At 34.1% G+C, this 16,080-nt stretch overlaps 1 protein-coding gene across 1 annotated transcript in view; it reads right to left on the minus strand.

The window, feature by feature from the left end:
* Window positions 1–16,080, minus strand: part of HDX (highly divergent homeobox) — a 239,504-nt gene that overhangs the window by 142,527 nt on the left and 80,897 nt on the right. The gene's annotated exons all lie outside the window — the stretch shown is intronic.

Here is a 16,080-nt window from a genome sequence, read left to right on the forward strand (position 1 = left end):
ATGTAAATGAACTTTCTTTTTGAAGAAAATTAGATGCTGATTTTCTGTCTTAATAATCTGTCTACTTCTGTCAGTAGAGTGTCGAATTCCCCAGTTATCATGATATTGCTTTTTGTTTATTTCTTTCCTTGAGTAGTATTTGTTTTATGAATCTGAGAGCTCATATGGTAGGTATATATATGTTTAGGATTACAATATATCCTTGTTGATTTTATCCCTCTTATCATTATATAAGACCATCATTGTCTCTTTTTACTGTTGTGAATTTAAAATCTATTTTATCTGATATAAGAATAGCTACTCCTGCTTGCTTTTGGTTTCCATTTACATAAAATATTTTACTTACCATTTTCCCTTGAGTCTGTAAGAATTTTTCCAAGTGTAATGGGTTTCTTAAAGATGGCATTCATTAATATTTGGGTTGTAATTTTTTATCCATTTTGCCAATCTATACCTTTTAAGTAGAGGACTCATTTACATTCAATGGTAATATTGACATCTGAGATGTTATACCAGTCACCATGTTGATTGCTATCTAGTTAGCTTGTTTTCTCACTTGGGTTACTGTTTTATAAGAGCTGTGAGTTTTTTACTTTTACATTGGTGGGTATTAAACATATTGTTCAATGTATAGAGCACTTTTAAGTATTTCCTGTGGAGAAGGTCCAGTGGTGACAAATTCCCTTAGTGTTTGCTTGTCTGGGAAATATTTTCTTTCTCCATCATTTATAAAACTTAGTATTGTGGGAATACAAAATTCTTGGATGAAAAGTATTCTCCTTAAGAAGACTAAAGACACTAAACTTAAATGGAACTCTGGAACAAATGGACCTAAAAGACATTTGTAGAATATTGTACCAAAAAAATAGCAGAATATACATTCTGCTCATCAGCATATGGGACATTATGGGAGATAGAACATATATTAGGCCACAAAACAAGTCTCAACAGATTTTAAAATCAAAATTATACCAGGTACCCTCTCATGCCACAGTGGAATAAAATTAGAAATCAATTACAAGAGGAACTCTTGAAACTAAAGAAATACATGGAAATTAAATAAACTGTTGCTGAAATAACATTGGGACAATGACTAAATCAACACAAAAATTAAAAAAATAATAATTTCAAATTGAATGACAAAAGTGACACCTACTACCCAAATCTCTGGAATATACCAAAGGCAGTGCTAAGCATGATGTTCATAGTACCAAATACCTATGCCAAACAGATAGAGACATCACAAATTAACAACCTAAACCTAATGTCACAACTCAAGGAATTAGAAGAAGAGCAAACCAAACTCAAAACTACCAGAAGACAATAAATAACAAAAAATCAGAGCAGAAATAAATAAAATTGAAACAAACAAAAAATAATACAAATATCAATGAAACATAAAGTTAGTTATTTAAAAAGATAAACAAATCAATAGACCATTCAGTAGATTAACCAGGAACATAAGAAAAAAAATTCAAATAAGCTTAATCAGAAATGAAAAAGGAGACATTACAACTGATTCCATGGCAATACAAAATATCATTCAAGACTGCTATGAAAGCTTTTATGCACACAAATTAGAAAATTTAGAGGAAATGGATAAATTTTTGAAAACATACAACCTTCCAAGATTGAATCAGAAAGAAATAGAAATCCTGAAGAGACCAATAATGAGTAGTGAGATGGAAACAGTAATAAAAAATCTACCAATCAATAAAAACCCAGGAACAAATGGATTAACAGCTGAATTCTACCAGATCTACGAAGAAGAACGAGTACCTACCTTACTGAGATGTTTAACAACATCAAAAGGAGGGAATCATCCCTAACCCATTCTATGAAGCCAGTATCACCATAATAACAAAGGCAGGAAAGGACACAACAACAAAGAAAACTACAGACCAATATCCCTTATGAGAATAGATGCAAAAATTCTCCTCAATATAATACTAGCAAACTAAATTCAGCAGCACATCAAAAAAATAATCCACCATGATCAAGTGGGTTTCATGCCAGGGATACAACGATGGTTCAATATATGCAAATCAATAAATGTGATTCACCAAATAAACAGAATTAAAAGCAAAAAAAACCCATATGATCACCTCAATGTATGCAGAAAAATCATTCAATAAAATCCAACACTCTTTCATGATTCAAACCCCCAACAAACTACACAAAGAAGAAAATACCTCAAAGTAATAAAAGCCATGTATGAGAAACCAACAGCCAGTATAACACTGAAAAGATTAATGTTGAAAACATTCCCCCTAAGAAGTGATACAAAACAAGAATGCTCATTGTTACCACTTCTATTGAACATACCATACTTCTATTGAAGTCCTAGCCAGCACAATCAAGAAACAGAAAGAAATGATTGGCATCTAAATCAGAAAAGAGGAAGTCTAACTATCCCTGTTTGCCAATAATATGGTATTATGTCTCTAAACCCCTAAAGACTCCTCCAACGACTCCTACAATTGATAAATTCAGTAAAGTCTCAGGTCACAAAATCCATGTGCACAAATAAATAGAATTTCTATACACTAATAACATTCAAGCTAAGAGTCAAATCAAGAACTCAATACCATTTATAATGGCTTCAAAAAAATAAAATACCTGCGAATATACTTACACAAGTGGTGAAAGATCTCTATAATGAGGACTACAAAACACTGATGAAAGAACTATTTGGTGACACAAACAAATGGAAAGCATTCCATGTTCAAGGATTGGAAGAATCAATATTATTAATATGTCCATACTGCCCAAAGTAATTTACAGATTCAGTGCAATTACCATCAAAATGCCAACACCATTTTTCAAATAACTAGAAAAAACAACCCTGAATTTCATATGTAATCATAAAAGAGCCCAAATAGCCAAGGAAATCCTAAGTGAAAGCAATAAATCTGGAGACATTACATTACTTGACTTCAAATTATCCTGTAAGGCTCTAGTAACCAAATCAGCATGATACCTCCTATAAAGGTAGACAAATAGATTGATGGAACAGAAGAAAAAAACAGAAATAAAGCCATATACCTATGACCTACTGATTTTTTGTCAGAAAAGACAAAAACATACACTGGGAAACGATGCCCTATTCAATAAATGGTGCTGGGAAAATTGGAGAGCAATATGCAGAAGAATTAAACTGGATCTCTATCTCTCACCTTACACAAAATTTAATTTAAGATGGATTAAAGAATTAATTGTGAGACATGGCATGATTAAAATTCTGGAAGAAAACCTAAGAAAAACTCTTCTGGACCTGGCCTAGGAAAAGAATTTATGAATAAGACCCCAAATAAAATGTACTACCAACAAATGAGACCTGATTAAACTAAAACGTTTCTGTAAAGCAAAGGAAATAATCTACAGTAAGTAGACAAAGTACAGAATGGGAGAGAATATTCACAAACTCCCTATCCAAAAAGGGACTTATATCCAGATTCTATAAATAAATGAAACAAATTAGGGAAAAAACCACAAATAAGTCCATCAAAAAATAGGCTAAAGATATGAACAGATATTTTTCAAGAGAAGACATATAAATGACCCCAAAAAGTGAAAAAAAGTGCTCAATAGCATTAATATCAAGGAAATGCAAATTAAAACCAGAATGGGATACCACCTTACTCTTGTCAGAATGACCATTAGTAAAGCATCAGAAAACTATAGATGTTGGTATGGATGCATTCAAAAGAGAATGCTTGTACATTGTTGATGGGAATGTAAATTAGTACCTCTATGGAAAACAGTGTGGAGATTCCTCAAATAGTTAAAAGTAGAGCTACCATTTGATCCATCAATTCCACTACTGGGTATCTACCCAGAGATAAAGAAATCACTATATAAAAAAGAGACCTGTACCCAAATGTTTATCACAGCACAATTCACAATTGGAAAGATATGGAATCAACCTAAGGTCTCATCAACTGATAAGTGGATAAAGAAAATGTGATATATACATACATATCATTGAGTGATACTCAGCCATAGAAAGGGATGAAATAATGTCTTTTGCAACAACTTGGATGGAACTGAAAATAATTTTCCTAAGTCAAGTATCTCAGGAATAGAAAAACAGATACCACATATTCTCACTTTTAAGTGGGAGATAAATGGTGGGTACATATGTTTATAAAGTGTAGTGGACACTGGAAACTTACAAGGAGGGAAGGAAGAGAGGGGTGAGGGATAAACAATTACCTATCAGGTACTACGTACACTATTCTGTTGGCAGGTCTACTATAAACCATGGCTTCAGCATTCTATAATTCATCTGCATAAAAAATATGCTTGTATGCCCTAAATCTATTGAAGTTTGAAAAAAATCAAACACTGAGAAAAAGAAAAAAAAGAAATTTAAAAAGTGGTGCAAAATTCCCCTGGAAATTCAAAAAACTTTCTAGGGTATTGTTGGGGCCCTATTGGGGGTCTGGAAGCTATGAGAACTATGATTATTATAACAGAAATGCAATGCTTTTTTGAATAAGTAAAAAAGTTGCAAAAACAAAAATAGTTCCCATTTATCAACAGGATATATGTTCCAAGAACCCCAGTGGAAGCCTGAAACCAAGGATAGTATCAAACTCTATATTTACTATGTTTTTCATATATATGTATATATATATATATATATATATATATATATATATATATATATTTTCTCTCCAAATTACACACTTCACACACACACACACACACACACACATATATATATACATTTATAATAAAGTTGAATTTATAAATTAATCATAGTAAGGAATTATCAATAACTAATAATAAAATAGAACAATTATTAGAATACACTGTAATACAAATTATATGAATGTGGTCTATCTCTTAAAATCATCTTATTGTTCTGTACTGCAGGTAACTTAAACAATGGAAAGCAAAACAGTGGATAAAAGGGGACTACTGTAGTCAACTGTCAAACAGGGCATCACCACAATAAAAAAAAGATGACTTCATAATGAAAGGTGTTTTCTATAAACTATTTAAATACATTATTTGTATTTACTTTGATAAATCAGCACTAAAAAAAATATTACTACATGTGCTTTCTTAATAAAAATCTTACGCCTATACTACAAACATCTGAAACATTATTTTTCCAAATATTGGCCTCATGAGAAGTCTATTCACTATGCCCTCCACCTTTTCTTATAAAATGGTGAGTTATAGATTATAATAAGTCCATTGATTTAAAGAAAGATTCTTTTGCATAAATAATATGATTGCAAAAGCGAGAAAATGTGAACCATTAATCGTTATGATCTATACATTGAATTTATCTATATAAAAAATGTGAACAATAAAAACTTTTCTAGTTACATTCCAGTGCTTAGTGTTGGTATTGAAATTAAATGTTGCAACCTTAACAAATATTCCTTGCATAGTATGCAAGTATTTCACACTTGCAAAAACACTTTCTAATAATTTCCCAGAGATGTTGAAAGATTTTGACCCTTACAAATGTAGCAGGGTATAATGCTAAGATATATTCATTTTCAATATTCTCAAATCTACTTATGCACTCACACCTCAAGTTGAAATAATGTTTCTGCAATATTCTATTTGAATGTTTGATAATCCATTTTTCCTGTATCCACAAAATTTCTTTATTTCTTTTTTTTTTATTATTCAGGATATCATGAGGGTACAAATATTTCGATTACATGAAAAGCATTTGCCTCGCTCAAGCCAGGGCCACAAGCCTGTCTTTCCCCCATACAGTGTGCCCCATCTCCATTAGCTCTGGGTTTACTCACGCACCTGCTCTAGCCTCCAGCCTACCCCCCATATGACTGGCACCCAGGGAGTATTACTACCATGTGAGTATTACTACCATGTATTACTACCTCGGTGTTGATCAGTTAGTACCAGTTTGATGGCCAAGTACATGTGGTCCATGGTTTTCCATACTTGTGATACCTCACTTCAAAGGATGGTCTCAATCTCTACCCAGGATAATATAAGAAGTGCTAGATCACCATTGTTTTTTGTAGTTGAGTAGTATTCCATGGTATGTGTGTGTATATATATATATATATATATATATATATATATATATATATATCACATTTTATTAATCCACTCATGTATTGATGGGCATTTAGGTTGTTTCCACATCTTTGCAACTATAAATTGTGCTGCTATAAATATTTGAGTACAGATGTCTTTATTATACAATGTCTTTTTTTCCCTTTGGACAGATGCCTAGTAGATAGATGCTGGATAGATACTAGATCAAATGGCACTTCTATTTTTAGCTTCTTGAGATATCCCCAAATTATTTTCCACAGGAGTTGTATGAATTTGCAGTCCCACTAGCAGTGTAAGAGTGGTCCAATCTCTCCATAGCCATACCAGCATTTGTTATTTTGGGACTTTTTATAGAGGCCATTCTCTCTTGAGTTAGGTGATATCTCATTGTAGTTTTGATTTCCATTTCCCTAATAATTAGAGATGTTGAGCACATTTTTATATGTTTGCTGGCCATTAATCTATCTTCTTTTGAAAAGTTTCTGTTCATGTCCTTTTCCCATTTATTGATGGGGTTGTTTGATTTTTCCTTATTGATTTTCTTAAGTTCCATATAGATTCTTGTTTTCAGCCCTTTATTGGATGTGTAGAAAGCAAATATTTTCTCCCATTCTGTAGGTTGCCTATGCACTCTGAAGACACTTTCCTTGGTTGTGCAGAAGCTTTTTTAACTTCATCAGTTCTCATTTGTTTTATTTTTTGTTGCCGCTGTGATTGCTTTGGGAGTCTTCTTCGTAATTTATTAGTCTAGGCTGATGCCTAAGAGTCTTCCCAATATTTTCTTCCGTATTTCTTAACGTTTCATGCCTTAGGTTTAAGTCTGTTATCCAACGTGTTGATTTTTGTGAGAAGTGAGAGGTGGGGATCCAGTTTCAATCTTTTGCATGTGGATATCCACATGCCAGTTTTCCTGGCACCACTTATTGAATAGAGATTCTTTTCCCCAATGTATATTTTTGTCTACTTTGTCAAAGATTAGATGACAATATGAAGATGGTTTTATATCTGGGATCTCCGTCCTATTCCAAAGGTCTATATCTCTGTTCTTGTGTCTGTTTCCTGCTGTTTTGGTTAGTATAGCTTTATAGTAAAGACTGAAGTCTGGCAGACTGACGCTTCCATTTTTTTCTTTTTGCTTAAGATTGCTTTGGCTATACGAGGTCTTCTTTGGTTCCAGACAAAGCATAGAATTATTATTATTATTATTTTTGTAAATCTGTAAGGATGATGTTGGAATTTTGATAGGGATTGCATTAATTCTATAGATCACTTTAGGTAAAATGGACATTTTAACAATATTGATTCTACCAATCCATGAGCATTGTAGGGATTTCCATCTATGCACATCGTCTACAATTTCTTTTCTCAGTGATTCATAGGTCTCCTTATAAATATCTCTCACCTCCTTTGTTAAATATATTCCTAGATATTTAAATTTCTTTGATGCTATTGTGAAAGCTGTTGGGTCTTTGATTAGATTTTCCACTTGACTGTTATTGGCGTATGTGAATGCCACTGATTTGTGTGCATTCATTTTGCATCCTGACACTTCGTTGAATTTGTTTATGAATTCCAGGAGTCTCTTGGCTGAATACTTGGTATTTTCTAGGTATAACTGCATATCATCAGCAAACAGCGAAAGTTTGACCTCTTCTGCCCTCATTTGAACACCCTTTATTCCCTTCTCTTGTCTGATTGCCTTGGCAAAGACTTCCAGCACTATGTTGAATAGAAGTGGGATAATCCCTTTTTAAGTAAAAACTACTAAAGCTAATGGTCAGTAAAAACTTGTTGCCTCAGTATTGCCACACAGTGAGATATATGGTATTTTCAGTGAGATGGATTCTCAGGATTCTTTAAAAAGACCAAGATGGTCCTCTGAGTTGTGGTTCAGGTGGACTTAGCCTGGACTTAGCCATATTTTTTCATGGACACATAAAGATTGGGAAGTACTCTAAACATTCCACTTGTCCTCTTCTTCTCTTCCAAATGCATACTTCATTATTGAATGACAAGTCAAAACAGCCTCAGTAGGTAGTATTGGAGGGGATGTTGCATTCAATCAAATGTTTAATGTTTTTTATAACTTATATACAGTAATGGCATATATAGTATTATGACTACTGACAAGCAGTGATGATCAAACAGTCAATGTAAATAAGTAAAGTTATATCCTCAGTTGTTCAAGCTTCAGGTAAATTATTACTGTTCTTGATAGTAATTTAACTTTGAGTTCCAAATATATAACTATGCTAGGCATAGACCAAAAATGATATGAACTCAAACTAATACTTTAAACAGTGAACTTAAAAAAATATTTTTATTCAAGGTAAAAATCCATTACAGTAAAATGGCAATTAACTACAATGCTAGGGGGTATTGACAAGGTATGAATAATTGATTATTTAAATGATGAACTGAGAGTACTAGAGAAATTTCTTCTGAAAAAGTCTTCAAAGTGTATATTTTCTTTTCCTCTCACCAATACATCTTGGGTTTGCAAAGTAAATTAATTTTCAGTCTCAATAAGGAAGGTGAATCTGCTAAAATAATCACATAATATACTCTAGGAAAAAATAGAGATATTCAACTCTGTGTATATAGTCCTATCCATTAGTGAGGATAATTCCAAACTGACTATATAGAATTTCTAAAGAAAATATTTTAAACCAAACAAATTAAAAACAAGATAAAACAAAATCCCAAACCATTAACTGCTTAACAGTTACATATAAATAACAAAGATGATACTTACAACAAACATGGTAGCAGAATTTGTATAACCAGTGACATTTTAGGAAAATAAAATGTGATTTCCCATTTAAGTCAATTTCATGTAATCAAGAAAATGGAAAACTCCTATAACCACATTAATATACAAATATTAGAAATTCCATGTTATTTGGGAGGACGTGAAATTTCACATTTTCATTTTATAATTCTGTGACAGCAGTTACATGATACTCAAATGTTATATTCAACTAACCTCTACTATTAACTTAAAATCTATTCTTCAGTTCCTTATGTTTCTAGTAAAATTCAAGAATGGACAGGCAGAGTGGCTGAATTTATAGTCTACTTTAAATCATACTGCTGTATAAATATGTTTCCCCAAATTTGGAAAGTTTTGTTTGGTGCAGTATTGATGGCAGGTTTCCTAACTCATGAGAGTCTATAACAGTACTGAAATTAGAAATTCTTGTTTAAATGATATTTTAATTCAAACACACCTTAAACAGCCTGGTTTGGAAAACTACAAAATGAATTTATAAGGAGACAAGACTGATTTAAAAATATATACTAGTTGAGTAGTATAGGCTGGTATACTACTCGACTACAAAAAATAATGGCGATCTAGACCTCTTATATTATCCTGGGTAGATATTGAGCCCATCCTTCGAAGTGAATATAACAAGGATGGAAAAACATGCATTACATGTACTTGCCATCAAACTGGTACTAATTGATCAACACTAGGGTGCTCACATGGTAGTAATATTCACTGGATGCCAGTCAGGTAGGGAGTATGAGAGGTGGAATGTAGAATGGGTGGGGTGAGTAAACCCAGAGCTAATGGAGATGGAGTGCACTGTATAGGGGAAGGACAGGTTTGTGGTCATGGCTTGAGCGAGGCAAATGCATTTCATGTAACCAAAAATTTTGTACCCCATAATATCCTGAATTTCAAAAAAGGATATAAAAAAGGATAAATGAAGCAAAATGATGGGTGCTCAAAAATTCAACATTTAAATAAGTTGTAATAAATATTAGTATAAATAAAACAACTTTAAGTAAGAAAAATCATTGATTCTGGTTTAAGTGCCAGCTTTTTTCTACTAAATGGAACATAAACTAATGATGCATCTGACAATTTATGCAGACAGGTTCAATGAGATTACTACACCTAACAGGTGTGCAATGCACATTCCTTTCAAGCACAAATGAGAAAAAAAATCTTAATAAATAAATAATAATTAAAAAGGAAAAAAATAAAAATATATATTGGAGCATACACATGCAAATGAGTGCTATATGTTTCAAAGTGGAAAACTTGAGATATTATAAACTTATTACAATGATGTTGCCATTGATGAAGGCATTTGGGGAACTTTTGAAACTGTCAGTTCATGCCTCACCCTGAGATTCTCTCTCAGTACTTCACACACCATTAATTTTAACTGAAAATATTATATAACAGCCCAAATTGAACATCCATATTAATCACTAAACGTGACTCAGAATGAGTCCTATTTTTCAAAATCAATTTTTTCCTCAAATAATAATTTATCATCACTGAAAGCATTTAAAAGTATCCCATGGGCTTTTAAAACAATTGTAAAAGAACTTTCAAAAACGTTTTGACAAACTAAACAGTATTGAAATAAATATATATAACTTTCCAAAGTAACTAAGCTAAATTCTGTTCAAATGTTTATCAGGTATCTATTCTATATAGGGTGCCTTTTTACAGGGAATGAAAATATGGGGAAAACATAATTTCCTGAAGGGCAAGAATTATCATCGGAGACGAATAGATAAGACAAATACATGGAAGTCTACAACAAATGTCATAAGGTAGGTACAATAAATAAAGTGCAACAGACGTTCAAAATATGGCACAATTATATCCACTTGTGGATTAATATCTGAGGTGAATCTTAAATATTGCAGAATTTTGATAAAAATAAAAAATAGAACACTCCAGGGATAAGGAATTGCATGAGCATAGTGGAATGAAAAGGATAGGCTGTGTTTGGAGAATAGTCAGTTCAACTAGAATTAGAAAGAGAGGTGGAGGTCACTTTGTGGAGAACATGAATGCCAAGGTGCATTTATACCTAAATCTGTAGAACATGAGGGATCAATTAAATCCTTTCAAGCATATGTATGGTATGGTCGGAATTGTATCTTTATACATTAGGAAGCTTAGTTTGTCTATGTGTGTATAGTGAAATGAAGAAGTACAGAAAATTTTATAATAGTTTGAGTATGAAGTAATCAGGCTCAGAACTAGTTTAAGGGAGATAAGAATTGAAAAGAGAAATATAAAACAATTTCTAAAGAAAGGTCTTGTACATGAGATAGAAGAGAACTAGGCAGCCTGGTGATGATGCAAATAGTCTTTTTATGGTTATCATAAAACCGTCCCCTGAAGTGGTTGGGCTCCTTTAGGTAATGGAGAGTCAGAAGTTTAAATGTAAATGCAAGGAAGTGCTTACTCTTAGAAATATGTATCTCATGGCTAACAAAGTAACACACATATTTGGATGTAAACTGGAGTCACATCATATGCATAGTGAATTCAACTATAACACATTTGTCTGTCTCATATAAAAGTATACTTATATGTTAAATTGACTCTGAATATTAGAATATTAATTAAATATTATATACACTCATTACTGTATATGATTGTACATTTACAAGAAGGTATACATATAGTTAAGTTTTATGGATAATTAAAGGTATTTTTAAAGGAAGTTTTAGTGATTACACTTTAAATATGGCTCTGTTGTAATATTTCTGCTAGATTTAGATTATTAAGGGCAAAGTATCATTTTTAAAATAATTAGTTTAACTATTTTATATAATCACAGACAAATTACATATAAAAAGCATTGATTTGATTTTAAAAATCTTTCTTTTATAAAATAATTCTCTACATATGCTGGATATCCTATTTAAAATTTTTAAGATCAATTTATGGGTTTAGTAAAGCTACTGTCTGAAATATGCTATCTTTTATGTGAGCCAGAAACATTAAATATCTGATTAATTATCATTTTATCAAATGGAATTTGATTAAATGAAGTAATCAAATAGCAACCAGGTCTCTCAGCAAAGTTCAGCAGTAAAAGAATCAAAAATCAATGTTTTAGCTTTCCATTAGTTACTTTGTCATTAGCTGAGCATTGAAACCTATCAATCATTCTGCTTTAGTTGGCTGGGTTTCCTAGGTGTTTTTCAATTATGAGATGCACAACACAGAAAACATTGGTGGCCATGTGATAGGCACTCAATAACTATTTTGTAATTGATTGATTACATTAATTTGTTTTCTTATTATTTACTAGCTATCACTTGAGGAAATTCAACAAAAGGCCAAGAGTGCCAATACATGAGACTACTGCACAGGCTAAGGAGTTGTGAGAGAGGAGTAAGGTACTTCTGATTGAGAACAATGTGTTCTGGAGCAAAGAAGAAAAGATGTCCTGGCATATATAAAAATATTTTCCCCTCTTTTCTCCACCAAAGCTTTGGAAAAACTTTCAGACATTGGATTACCTTTACAAATTAAAGTTTTAATATTATAACTGTCAGACAAGAAATTAACATATTTTAAAGCATATCAACTTGTCTTTTATTAAGAGATAGAAAACTGGTGTTTAGAAAAGTTTATTAGCCTGAAAAGTTCTTGCAATTGATAATAAACCAGCAATTTGGAATACATTTTTTTCCTACATAATTCTATTAGTTAAATTTTCCAAACCACAAGATATTAAGTTCAGGAAAACTGGAATTCTAAATGTTTCAATGAAATTATAAAAAGTACTCAGACATAACAAATTTGACTTTATCCTACTCATTTTTGAGATAATGGCTGTTAAAAAATAATGGAAGAGAATAAGAAAAATAATATATTTTGTGGACCCTGTATAACAAAATCAATCCTAGGCAATAAAAACAAAATAGGAGGTATCAATTTACCAGACTTCAAACTATACTACAAGGCTATAGTAATTAAAACAGCTTGGGATTGGCACAAGAACAGGGACATTGATCAGTGGAACAGAACAGAGAACCCAGATATAAAACCATCCCTATATTGCCAACTAATCTTCGACAAAGCAGACAAAAATATACACTGGGGAAAAGAATCCTTATTCAATAAATGGTACTGGGAAAACTGGATAGCCACATGTAGAAGACTGAAACAGGACCCACGCCTTTCACCTCTCACAAAAATCAACTCACGCTGGGTAACAGACATGAACCTTAGGTGTGAAACTATTAGAATTCTAGATGAAAACATGGAAATACTCTTCTAGACATTGGCCTAGGGAAAGAATTTATGAAGAAGACCCCAAAGGCAATCACAGAAAAAACCAAAATAAATGATTGGGACCTGATCAAACTAAAAAGCTTCTGCACAGCCAGAGAAACTGTCAAGAGAGAAAACAGACAACCCAGAAAATAGGAGAAAATTTTCGCAAGCTACACATCTGATAAAGGGCTGATAACTAGAATTTATTTAAAACTCAGGAAAATCAGCAAGGAAAAATCAAACGACCCTATCAAAAACTGGGCAAAGGATATGAACAGAAATTTTTCAAAAGAAGACAGAATAATGGCCAACAAACATATAAAAAAAATCCTCAACATCTCTAATCATCAGGCAAATGCCAATCAAAACTGCAATTAGATATCAATTATCTCCAGTAAGAATGGCCTTTTTTCCAAAAAGTCCCCAAACAATAAATGTTGGTGTGGATATGGAGAGATAAGAACACTACTACACTGCTGGTAGGACTGCAAACCAGTTAAGCTTCTGTGGAAAACAACATGGAGATACCTTTAAGCGATACAAGTAGATCTCTCATTTGATCCAGCAATGCCACTACTGGGCGTCTACCCAAAAGATCAAATGACACTCTACAACAGGGACACCTGCACTCGAATGTTTATAGCAGCATAGTTCACAATTGCAAAGTTGTGGAAACAACCCAAGTGCCCCTCAATACATGAGTAGATTAATAAAATGTGGTATATGTATGCAATGGAGTCCTATTCAGCTTTTAGAAACAGTGGTGATATAGCACCTCTTGTACCTGGATAGAGCTGGAACCCATTCTACTAAGTGAAGTATCTCAAGAATGGAAAAACAAGCACCACATGTAATCACCAGCAAACTGGTAATAACGAATCAACACCTAAGTGGACATATAGGAGTAACATTTATTGGGTGTCGGGTGGGTGGGAGGGGGGAGTAGGGAGTGGGTATATAAAACATGAGTGAGATGTGCAACGTTTCTGAGATGGTCACTCTTGAAGCTCTGGCTCAAGGGGGGGGTTGTGTGGGCATGGGCAATATATGTAACCTTAACATTTGTACCCCCATTATATGCTAAAATAAAATAAAATAAATGGTTCTGAAATAGCAAGTAGATAATCACATTTCAAATAGACCACATAAGAGAGAAGGCTGGAATTCAAGAAACAATTGACATGAAACACCTAAGGAGAGGAATGAAAGAGAAGCCAGGCAGCCTGCTGGAAGCCTGGAGAGGCTCCTTAATTTAGAAAAAGAATAAGCAAGGGACCCCCAGTGGTCCTTATTCCCATCATGGACTCCTGCAATACCAGTCATGGAAGATTCCTTCAGCCCACATGGGTCCTGAGACTAGCATAGGGAGCTGCCTGGAAACCACAAGATGGCATTACTCCAGAGAGGGATCTCATGCCAGGTCCCAACTCCACACCCCAAATATAAGCAGCTATGACATGACACTATTATGAGTACCAAACCTCGCTAGACTGCATCCTGCACTGGTGCCCAACATCTCATACCTCTCCACATCCCTGAAGCCCTACTGGCATTGCCTGCATGAAGCTTTGCACTGCTACTGGCTATTGCTCCCAGGGCTAAAGAACAAGACATTGATAGCTACCCCTGAACCCCTAGGAGCAGGGCTCCTACACATTTAAAACCTCCTGGAGCAAAGGCTACTCCACATATAGCCACCACCTGGATCCAAAGCATGCACTCCCCAGCAGCCTGTTTATGATTGCTGCCACTGAAATAGTCCCTGCCTCCGCCAGCACAGCTGCAGCATAGCCACTGCCACCCCTATCCAAGCATTCAACCAGGGGATTGGGAATCACTGCACCCCTGCCTACCATAGCCAGTTTCTGCATGCACCACTGTGGAGCCTCAGGACATGCCCAGCAGACCCCACTCCACCAGACCCCTCTCAGTGCTGAACCATGCTGTCCAGGGACATGTGGATCACCCTGCCTGCTATTGGCACCAAAGCATTCTTCTCAGAGGCCTAAGGATTGGTCCACCCAACCTACCACAATCACAACAGCTGGCATCCACCTGCACATACCACATGCAGGCCTGGGGACTGGCCTGTCCAGCCCATCACAGCAACTGCTAACACTAACATGGCCTCATTGGGAGCCAGAGGATTCTGTCATCACTGCTACTGTCATTGCTCATGACACACCCACCACCCAGGAGCTTGAGAAACTATTTATCTGCCTAGCCTACTTCTGTAAATGCTGGTACATGAGCAAGCCATACAGAGGCCCCAAAATGGACCTGCGTAGACTCTCCAACACTGGTACAAGGGTACATTAACCTGGGGAAGAATAACAGGTGCACTTGACTGACTGCTGCCACCATAGGGGCCTAAGTAATAGCTCACCTCATGTCCTCATCCCAAGGAAAACTTGACGACAGCCTCCACTAACAACTGTAAAGTAAGCCACTGGAAAAAAATTACAAACACTACTGACACCGTTTATAGCTTATGAAATCATATGGGGATTACACTAAGGTATGCATCCAGAATCAAAGCCAAACTACTCTATGCAGCCAACACCATAGATAAATTTTCAGGAAAAAAGTCCTTCCTATGAAGGCAAATTCAAAAATTTGAAGAAGCAACTGTTACAACAGATGTGCAGGTATCAATGTCAGAATACAAGAAACATTTAAAAAGCAAGGAGATATGATACCTCCAAAGGAACACAATAATTCTCCAGCAACAGATTCCAGCGAAAAAGAAATTAATGAAATTCTGAAAATATAACTCAAAGATAACAAAGAAGCTCAGTGAGATACAAGAGAACTAAGAAAAACAATATAAAGAATAACAAAAGCAATTCCAATTATGAATGAGAAATTTATCAATGAAATAGATATCATGAAAAAGAGCCAAATAGAAATTCTGGAGTTGAAGGATTCATTGAATGAAATAAAAAATGCATTCAAAACCTTCAACAATTGATCAAACAGAA

The sequence above is a fragment of the Microcebus murinus genome, chromosome X (genome assembly GCF_040939455.1).
Source record: "Microcebus murinus isolate Inina chromosome X, M.murinus_Inina_mat1.0, whole genome shotgun sequence".
Lineage (NCBI taxonomy): Eukaryota > Metazoa > Chordata > Mammalia > Primates > Cheirogaleidae > Microcebus > Microcebus murinus.